This window comes from Squalius cephalus, assembly GCF_949319135.1.
Source record: "Squalius cephalus genome assembly, chromosome: 14".
NCBI classification, from domain to species: Eukaryota; Metazoa; Chordata; class Actinopteri; order Cypriniformes; family Leuciscidae; genus Squalius; species Squalius cephalus.
The window spans coordinates 20,287,798-20,298,944 of NC_137135.1; the positions used below are offsets into that span (position 1 = coordinate 20,287,798).

General features: G+C 37.6%; 1 long non-coding RNA gene across 1 annotated transcript; it reads right to left on the reverse strand.

The window, feature by feature from the left end:
- Nucleotides 1-1,503: 1,503 nt before the first annotated feature.
- On the reverse strand, nucleotides 1,504-6,106 carry LOC307171637. The gene is made up of 5 exons (XR_013823578.1): nucleotides 5,793-6,106; nucleotides 5,532-5,563; nucleotides 5,121-5,367; nucleotides 4,546-4,710; nucleotides 1,504-1,985 (listed from the first exon to the last, which is right to left on the reverse strand). It is a non-coding gene; the product is annotated as an uncharacterized lncRNA (long non-coding RNA).
- Nucleotides 6,107-11,147: the final 5,041 nt, after the last annotated feature.

Genomic DNA, 11,147 nt, shown 5'->3' on the forward strand with positions numbered 1-11,147 from the left:
GTGAAACTCAACCTCAGTTTGCGGTTTTATTAAGTATACTGTACATTTACATTTACATTTACATTTATTCATTTAGCTGACGCTTTTATCCAAAGCGACTTACAATTGCTATATATGTCAGAGGTCGCACGCCTCTGGAGCAACTAGGGGTTAAGTGTCTTGCTCAGGGACACATTGGTGTCTCACATTACTGTACCATCTAAAACAACTTCAATATACAATAGACTTACTCTACACGTTACAAGTACTAAATGTGCATGATACTAAATGGACACATATAGTATAATGCAATAAATAAGTACCTTTGTGTCAAGCTTATTAAAGGAATAATTCTCCAAAAACAATTATTGTCATCATTTACTCACCCTCATGTTGTTTCAAATCTGTGCGTTCTTTCTTCCATGGAACACAAAAGATGTTAGGAAGGATATTCACACTGCTCTGTTCCTTACAAATGAAAGTGCATGTCAAGCTCTAGAAATGACAGAGAAAAAAAACTACATTAAAGTAGCATAGAAATTATCTGTATATTTATTCATTTACCAGATGCTTTTATCCAAAGCAACTTTAAATGATGATCATTAAATGTACTTGCCAGCAATAGTCATCAACAGTATATCAGAAAGCGAGATATACAAAGTTATGTCATGAAACTCTGGAGCAGATAATAGGTCCTTAACTCAACCTGTTCGCAATTACACCATTCTCTATAGGGCAAAGCTGAATGGTTCCTGTTGTATCAGTAGCCGATGAGCTTGTGTGCTCAACCTTCAAATACTTGGTTAGCATTTGCTGTAGCAGTGCAGCGTGCTTTCAGAAACCCTCCAACTTCCCCAGCTCCACCTGTATAGATACAGGTATACCATATACCAGCAGCATGTCTTACTGGCTCACTAATAGCAGTGTAGCAGATCTCCTCCACCAAGACCAAATAAATCAACATTGTCATACCCATTACCATGCCAAACACTCAGAGAGTTGTCATGACAAAAACTGACTCATGTCATATTCCAAGTCTTCTGAAGTCAAACAATAGCTTTATGTCTAACATCTCCTTTTGTGTTCAACAATACACTGTAAAACTTTTCACTGTAAATTTACAGTAAAATACTGGCAGCTGGGTTGCCAGCCACATACTGTATTTTTACAGAACTAGTACTGTAGACAGCATTTACAGTATTGTACTGTAAAACATTGTACTGTAAATTTACAGTAAAATACTGGCAGCTGGGTTTCCAGCCACATACTGTATTTTTACAGAACTAGTACTGTAGACAGCATTTACAGTATTGTACTGTAAAACATTGTACTGTAAATTTACAGTAAAATACTGGCAGCTGGGTTGCCAGCCACATACTGTATTTTTACAGCACTAGTACAGTAAACAGCATTTACAGTACTCCACTGTAATTACCAAATACACCACATACTTTTACAATATTAAACTTGTCTACAGCAATAAATTGTATAGTAGTCACACTAGGAAAAAGAAAACAACATTTTCTGGGTTTTAAAACATTTATTTTGGTTAAAAGCAAAGATCAGAAAATTGCCTTCTGTGAACATGTTGGCTGAATTTTTTTTAAACATAAAATGCAATTTTAACACTTAACAACAAACAGGTAACACTTAGCACTTAATTAAAGGGATAGTTCACCCAAAAAATTAAATTAGCTCAAATTTACTCACCCTCAAGTCATCCTAGGTCTATATGACATTCTTCTTTCAGACGAATACAATCGGAGATATATTAAAAAATGTCCTGGCTCTTCCAAGCTTTATAATGGCAGTGAATTGCTGTTTCTGTTTTGAAGTCCATACAAGTGCAAACGAAATCCCATTCAAAGTCTTCAAGTTTTCGCAGAAGTGAGGACACCTGTAGGCTTACAGTGTTCTTTTTTTGCACAACTTGGCCAGTTTTGTTTGAAGTTACTTGTCCTTTCTTTGTTTTTGATCCACGTTCAGGATTGATGTCAGGAAATCGTCTAAAAGGCAGAAAAGAAAGGAAAAAAAACAATGAAATATTATGGACTGAGTTTATATATTTTGACAGAGAGAGACAGCACAAAAGATGTGTAAATAAAAAACAGATATCGGTTTTAACGACTAATCTGTTTGGATAAAACTGAACAACATAAAAAAAAATGCAATGTTGGATGTTGTGATCAATAACTGATATTTTTTCTGCCCTGGTTAAAATACATCAACTCAATGTGTCTGTTTACATGCGCACTGTCAACTAACTAAACTTTTGGAAGTGGGGTTGCCAGATTTAAAGTTTTATTCTACAACTTTTAATATCATCCCCTCATCAGGTCCCATCAGAGTATCAGTGGAAAGACAGCCATAGACTCTGTTTATATAGAGCACACATTGCCAGAATCCAGCCCAAACCTTTGTGACAGAAATAATTTAACTTTAATTGCAAGCCTTGCAATGTTTATTGCATACATGACTACATGATAATGTTAAACATGACATTTACCAGACTAAAATGCATGTTTGCACCCAAAAATGAAAATTCTGTCATTATTGCTCACCCTTAAGACTTTCGTTCGTCTTTGGAACACAAATTAAGATATTTTTGATGAAATCTGGGAGGTTTCTGTCCCTCCATTGACATCAATGTCATTGCAACTCTCAAAGCCCAGAAAGGTGGTAAAAACATTGGTAAATAGAACATATAACTACAGTGGTTCAACCTTAATATTATGAAGTGACGAGAATACTTTTTGTGCGCAAAATAACCCCAAAATAACCTCTTCTCTTACATGTCATTCTCCTACACTGTTTTGTGAGGATGAGTAGGCCGGAGTGTATTAAAGGGTAACTCTCGCCAAAATGCAACCTAGGGTCTTTTTGTTAATCTACCAGAGGCAAACTTTCATTTAAAAGCATAATTAGGATGGAAACGCCACTTAAGTTTGACCGTATTTTCGTTTTCGGTCTAATTGCCTTTTGAATGGGAGTGCTTGGACTATGATAGCATTAAAAATCGCTATTTTTTAAAACACTAAGGAGGCTCGACACAACATGAAACTGTGCTCTAAGTATCACCAGGGGCTCTACACATGAACTCCAGAGCATTGAGAACATTGTTTGTGTACACAGAGTTTACCAAAAATAAAGATTTTGAACAACTCACGGAAGCTGTGTCCGCCTGCATTTTGACAGTCAAAAATAGTCGATCTAATAACTTTATTCTAGAGCTGCTGTAAAGCCAAAACAATCTATGTTACTGTAATTTCCTATTATCACTGTTAAGCTGCTTTGAAACAATCTATATTGTTAAAAGCGCTATATAAATGAAGGTGACTTGACACTGTTTACACTACGTCAACAGCGTAGGAGAATGACGTGAAAGAGTAGAGATTGTTGAATAATGTCGTTATTTTTTTTATTTTTTTTTGTGCACAAAACAGGTTGCACCACTGTAGTTGCATGGATTATTTAAACAATGTTTTTACTACCTTTCTGGGCCTTGAAAATTGCAAAGACATTTCTGTCTATGGCTGGTTCAGAAACCTCTCAGATTTCATCAAAAATATCTTCATTTGTGTTCTGAAGATTAACAAAGGTCTTACAGGTTTGGAACAACATGAGGGTGAGTAATTAATGATAGAATTTACACTAATCCTTCAACTGAAAACAACTTGCACAGACATATCTTAAATATGTGACTGCCACTGTTTTGTCTCAAGATGCACACCAGTAATGTTTTTTTTTTTATTAGACATTTTTATAAAAGCTGCTTAAATACCCTAATTTTATTAAGGCCTAGACCTGTCTTAAAGGGTTAGTTCACCCAAAAATGAAAATGATGTCATTAATGACTCACCCTCATGTCACTCCAAACCCGTAAGACCTCTGAACTCTTCTGAAGACATCTTAAGATATTTTAGATTTATTCCGAGAGCTTTCTGTCCCTCCATTGTAAGTCAATGGACGTGTCACTGTTCACGTCCATAAAGGTAATAAAGACATCATCAAAGTAGTCCATGTGACATCAGTGGGTTATTTAGAATGTTTTGAAGCATCGAATATACATTTTGGTCCAAAATGAACAAAAACTACGACTTTATTCAACATTGTATTCTCTTCCGGTCTGTTTTCCATCCGCATTCACGAGTCCATATTGACGCACCAGATAACACGTCAGCAGCGTCAATGTGGACTCGTGAACGCGGATGGAAAACAGACCGGAAGAGAATACAATGTTGAATAAAGTCGTAGTTTTTGTTCATTTTGGACCAAAATGTATATATTCACTTACAATGGAGGGACAGAAATCCTCTCGGAATAAATTTAAAATATCTTAAGATGTCTTCAGAAGAGAAACGGAGGTCTTACGGGTTTGGAGTGACATGAGGGTGAGTCATTAATGACATAATTTTCATTTTTGGGTGAACTAATTAAGCTAAGCCCAGTATGGAAACCAGGGCCATATTGTTCATACCAGTACTCAGTCAGCTTAATAAATACTGTCAAGACAAGTCACAATTCAGTCTAATATTTATATGAATGGCAAATATGCTAATGACTAACCTCTGAACAAACTCAAGGTGCTGCCTCTTCCTGTACTGCAAGCTGAAGTTATAGGAGGAGGCAAACAGCGCTGCCAGGCCAGCGATGAAGTTAGGCTGTGATCCTTTCCACACACACCTTGACCTTCCAAACGTAATGTCCAGCACTGGTTGCTTAGAGATTGACCTGTAATTGAAAAAAAATAAAAATAAAATGAATTAATAAATAATATTAATAATTAAAATAACTATTGTGGGTTCCACTGTGGTTCGATGTAGTTGTCTATCTATTCATAGTTCTATAAATTAAAATTTTCACCTAAAAATTAAAATTGATTAGGGTTAGAAGAACACTAAAACGCACTGCCATATTATTTTGCTTGTTTTAAGCATAAACTCACTAAATTTTTACTTATTCTTTCAGAAAACAAGACACTTTTTACTTGTCAATTAAATGCTTCTTCATGTAAGAATTTTAGATATCTGGACTGGAAACAAGAAAAAAACACTAATTAAGAAAAACATATTTTGCAGTGGAGTGAGTAAATGATGGCTTTTCATTTTAGGTTTAAACTTAAACCTTTAATGTTTACATACCAGGAAATAAGGCGTGGACTCACTGGCAAATGTAGATTGCTGGACATCAGCGTTGCAAATTCCTGAAACAATTTTTAAAAAGGACAGCACAACCATGATCAACAGAACCAAAACATAAAACATATATTACAGATTAATGAGATTTGTTGAATATCATCTACTTATCTGCTTGAAGGATAACACCGTCTAACTTCTCTTTGAATTGTTAGGCAATTTGTAGGAACATATGGCATGGCAATCAGGAATACTACATTTGAAAACAGCATTAACATGGATTTTTTTATGCTAGCAAAATTGAAAATTCTGACAACGATTCAAAAGCACGATCACAGAACTGACAGCATTTGATAGCATTTTTTATTTTATTTTACCACATAGACTATAACTGTAACACTACTTAAAAGCACTTACATTAGCACTGGACCGTCATCAGATTACAAAGCCTGAAACGAAAAATATATATCAAAAGCAGGTCATGCAAATAACATGGTATATGTTGCCTATTATGTGAAATATCGAAGTTAACGTTAACTTACTTGGTAAACAGGTGGAACAGAGTGAATTGTTTGCGCGGCCGCGGTAGAAAACCGCGATCGCAAAATCAAACCAAATAAGCATTTGTGAAAACAATGTAGAAATGCGAACGCAAAAAAACAAAATATATTGGCTTACCGTATCACTCAGTTGAACAATTTTCCATCTTCTCAAACTCTAAATCCCACTAATCGTCACAGGCGCAGGTTATTCAGATGACAAATTCTTCCATCCGTCTTCATGTAACATTAATGTCGCCCATTTTCTGCTGCGTCACAGACAACTAATGTTTCAAACACGAACCGAAGCTCACAAAAGCTTAAAAATTGCTCACAGATTCGCAGACACTGTTTATCTTGTTAACAGGAATGATTATTCTGTTCAGTTGAATCCCGCTGACAAATCAAGTTTGCCTGTAGTAGCTACATGTCGGCTCGCGTCACATTTGAACTGAATTGAGCGCGAAAGAAATCAATCCCACAATGCAGTGCTTTTACAGTATGATACTGTATTACGAATTTATCGGGTTGAAAACAGAAATGTGCTGTATATTTACAGCTGTTCTGTAAAATATACAGCCTAATACTGTATTATGGAAATACAGTACAATTCTGTAGGAAATTCGCTGTAAATTTACAGTAAAGTTTTACAGTGTAGAAGCTAGGTTTGAAACAACACGAGGGTGAGAAAATAATGAAGAAACCATTCCTTTAATAACATAGTGTGGATCATGGGAACATGAAGCATCTGAACACTTTGCAGTCTAGAACCTGTTATAATTTCCTGATACAGTTAACACTGCAAAATTCGCAGCCCTTTATCTCTCTCTCTTCATCCCTTCTAACTGCACTTTATGATACACCCAGTCAGGTGCTTTTCGAGGCCAAAAATAAGTTTGTACAAATGGCTTGGGGACTCTAATGAGCTACGCTGGCCTCAGAGTTCACAAGTCCTGGGACCTCTGCGATCTGCTTATACCTCCCCAGAGAGAAGATGCTCTCCATAATCGATTGCACTGAACAGGCGTCACATTTTTATTATCTTCTGCAGTGGGCTGATCCTTCGCAGTAGCCTCTAATCTAATTGGAGATGGCACCAATTCCCAGCAGCACAGGGCAGACAGACGCACATCACTGCTGGAATCAATGGTGCTGTGTCCAGTTCCCACATGCTCCACATAACCACACCAACCTGCCCTGCTTTAATCCACATTACACAGTCTCAGTAGATTTACATTTGGCAGTAGATTTACATTTGGCAGACGCTTTTATCCAAAGCGACTTACATTGCATTTCAATTCAAGGTACACATTTTACATTCTTATCAGTTCTTGCTTTCCCTGGGAATCAAACCCATGACCTCGGCATTGTAAGAGCCAATGCTCTACTGTTTGAGCAACAGGAAAGCAGTCTCAGCACCTGCTTGGTATCATGTAAAGCTAAACGTATCCCATCATGCATCACGTTCAGAAACTCATGTGCCCTGAAATTGTGAGATTTAGAGTAAAACTTTACAGTATTAGATAGGCTATTACATATCATTTGTTAGCAAAACATTAAGTGTTGCATATTTTATTGGTGCAGAGATGATTATGTGTTTTTGTAAATGTTTACAACTGCTTTTTATCATTTAATTAGAAGCATCACAATTAAATTGTGTCGTCTGTTACATAGGGACTACTGAACAGATCTTTAGAAGTTTATTTTAAATGGCAAAGTATTGAAAATAAAAATACGTAAATAAAGCTTGACTTGCATTTACACAACACTATGGCTGCATCCGAAATCGCATACTTCTATAGTAAATAATAGGTGAAAAACAGTATGTGACAAAAGAATGTCCGAATTCACAGTACTCATAAAAGAGTAGGCAAAAAGTACCCGGATGATATCCTGGCAAGCCAGACCTACATCAAGATGTTAGGTCTGGCAACTCACCATTGACACGGCTCAATCCGAGGGGCGGGATAAACGATTGTCTTTCAAATTCCCTCTGCATGCAACAGGACAGCGCTTCAACCAACCAGAGCATTTTCTTAACAGCGGAGCTAGTAGATTAAACTTTTGCCGTATCTGGTCAGCAAAACTACGAATACATGTTTTTTAAGAATGACTTAAGTGCTGTTCTTTGTTCTTTTCTCAAAGAAAAGCTTAACTCCAAGTCCTCCAGAGCTGGCGAACAGCGGCCTTTCGAATCGGCTTTGATTCGGCTTTGATTCAGCTTTGATTCTTAAAAAACATGTATTCGTAGTTTTCAAGTAGCAGGGAATTCACACGGAACCGTCACAACTCTGTCGTCATTATGTTAAGCCCGCCCACCGACTCATACACACGATTTGATTGGCCTGACTAGAGTTTGGTTTTTCCAGCTCGAAAGTCAATGGAGAGTTGCTAGACTACACTGGCTGCAAAATAAATTTTGCTGCCGCTAGGGTTCGTCTAGATTTCTAGGCTACCCGGATGACATAATACACCCGGGAATACTCTGAAGTGTACATACGATCAAGGGGGTAATCTTTCAGCCGGAAACTGAAGCTTCCCCAGGGAGCCGCCATTGATTAGCAGACCATCACCTGCTGTTAGCATTCCATTGACTCCAATTCATTTTGGCGTCACTTTGACCGCGAATAACTTTACATCTGAGGCATTTAAAGACTCCATTTGTCCATTATTTCTAAAGAAACACGAAAATGTATAAAAGGCTCAATTACCTTGTATCTTACGTTATGGCCCCGTAGAAGCAGTTTTTGTAAAAATAGGCTAACGATTGCGTCATAACCACATGACTCTCTGTCGCACAGTAGAGAAATTACCGTATGGACAGGAGGGAGAAACTCGCGGGCAATCGGCAATCACACCTCCTACTCACGCTCTCCGTCTCTGCAAGTTTCGGAAGGGAATGATTCAGATTTCTCTTGGCACAGCTACTAGAAGACAGACAGGTTGCTCACGTCACATCTACGTCGTCAAGCTCAGTTTGAGTCTGCGCAGTACGCTCAACCATCTGGAAGTGAGAGCTTCTAATTGACTTCACTTTTCTCTGTTGAATCCAATGGGGTCGCTGTGTCCATTTCTTTTACTGTCTATGCATACGATGGACACTTTACCATCCCATGAGGCCACGGGAGAGGAATTGTGAATGGCAGTGAAGGGGCGCAAGTGACACTGGTAGGTCACATGATAATGATAACATGACGGATGTAGTACATCCAGATTACAATCATACTACAGTCATACATACTTTTCAGAACATACTGTTTTAGCAGTTGCGAAGTAATTAGGCTACTTATTTCAAAATAAGTACCTAGCAGTGTGCTATTTTGGACGCAGCCAGCAAGTGTGTCCCTTTGTGTAATGAAAAGTTCTTCACACCTTGACGTTTGTAACCTTAGCCGGAAAAAAAACATAACGCTAGCTAACGCTGTGGTACAGGGAAGGAGACCAGAAGGATCAATGTCAATGGAGGAGAGGCTTCACTATGCTGAATAAACTGTTTTTGTGAATATGATTAAGCTTATCATTTAATGAATCGACAGCCCTTCGGCTAATCTTAAACATGTTTGGTATAAAACATCCGTTTTATATTGATCTATTTTTATGTGTATAGAGTTTACACGAAAAAAAAAGCTGTTCTATAAGAGAAGTCGCGGGCAATTGTGCGACAGGTATGATTCTGTTTACGGCACTTCTCATTCATTTCTGTGGTATCCGCAAACAGTGATCGATGGTTTCACAACTCTGAACGAAATTCAATGACATCAAGGCTGTAATGCTGAAAAAGCTAGACGAGTTCTTCAGACTTACTGAAGGTAAGTGAGTTTGATCATGGTTTGAGCTAAACTCTACAGACAGTGGCCCTCCAGGGCTTGATTTGAGGGAGAAAAAAAAAAACATTAAATAATAGTACAACCCACTGAAGAGTAGCCTATTGTCTATCCCTCACAGCCTCGCAAAGATGGCGCTGCTGTGAATACGGTAAATCACACATCAGGCTACTGAATTCGTCTGAGGTAACTTTCTCCATAATCGATAACTGAGACGCGAGATGGCGGCAGTTGTGTTGTCTGAAACGGAACGAGCGAGTTCACGCCTCCACGGACATGCGCACCTAGATGGACATCTGGGCCATCATTCATTCATTCTTCTTACCGGTTATACTCCAAGGGTCATGGGAGGCTGGAGCGGCAGTGGAGCCTATCAGCATCTCGGGCCGCAGGCGCGAAACCATCTTGGACCAATCACAATCAAGAGTTCCAGAGCGCCATGTATTATCAGGGGCTCTGGTAGTATCCTACACATTTTTCAAACATGGTAATATCTGTACTTTTTATTAGTGTTGTCTGAATGTACATAGCTAGCTCTGCGTTCAGAATTCAGCTTCATTGACTGGTGGTGTTGGTTTTAAAAATGGATATGAATTCAAAGGTAACTGGGGGTAAAGCTTCTCCAAGCATTAAGTGCTGTAATGAAAAAAAGTTGAGTGATGTAGTCATGCTGCTCTTATAGCTGTAATAACAGTCTGTTGATTGCTCCTTGAGAGGCTGCGAGCCAAAGCCCATCACAGCAATGAAAAATCTCAGTTACGGATTGATTGGCACTCATACAGTGGGATTGATGACCAGTGTTAATTACTTAGAAATGAATAATTCAGCCTCGTAATGGATGGATGAAAACGAAGAGCCCACAGTCGATAAGAAAGCTCCATCTGAGAAGATAACAAATTCCCATGGGGAGAGAAGACATCAAGAGCACTTACAGTGAACTGAAGCGTAGACTGGGCTGATCTCCAACATGATTCAGCCCCGGCTCCCACAGTCCCAATACAGGGCCCATCTGTGTGTGGAGAAATATAGGCCTACACGATACACGATGTTGCGTACTTCATTGCATTATAGTGTCATCTCTTTTCTTTATTAGTGAAATAGGAAACCATTAAATGCTAAACTGTTTCAAGAAGTAAAAACTATCTTACAGTCACGTTATTGATCTAGTCATTGGAGCAGCAGCGCCATCTGGTGGAGATTTGATTTTGAAACTTTTTCATGCCAAGGACTCCCGAACTAAAAATATAGGCTCTTCCAAAAAATATTGGCTAAAAACCCATGTATATTGTGTGGGAAAATATTAAATGTAATATTATAAATACTACAAAGTAAAACACATTAAATATTTGCATTGGCTTTTTACTAAAATAAATTATGTTAACAGCATATCTGAGATTTACATATTACACTAGTCTTCATAAAGCAAAATAAAATAGTATAAACATAACGAAAATAGTAGTGAATGTAAAAAACAAATAATTATTTAAAACACTTAATTATTATCTAACATTATATTTGACTGGACAACCAGTTTAAAAGTCAAGTACCCTGTATTAGAAAACATAATGATAGTAAAATGGTATTAATTTTGATTTTCATTATTAACTTTAATTGTGATTGTGAAATGTTCAGTAAAATCAATTTTATTTTGTTCTACTTTTATTTCTGTC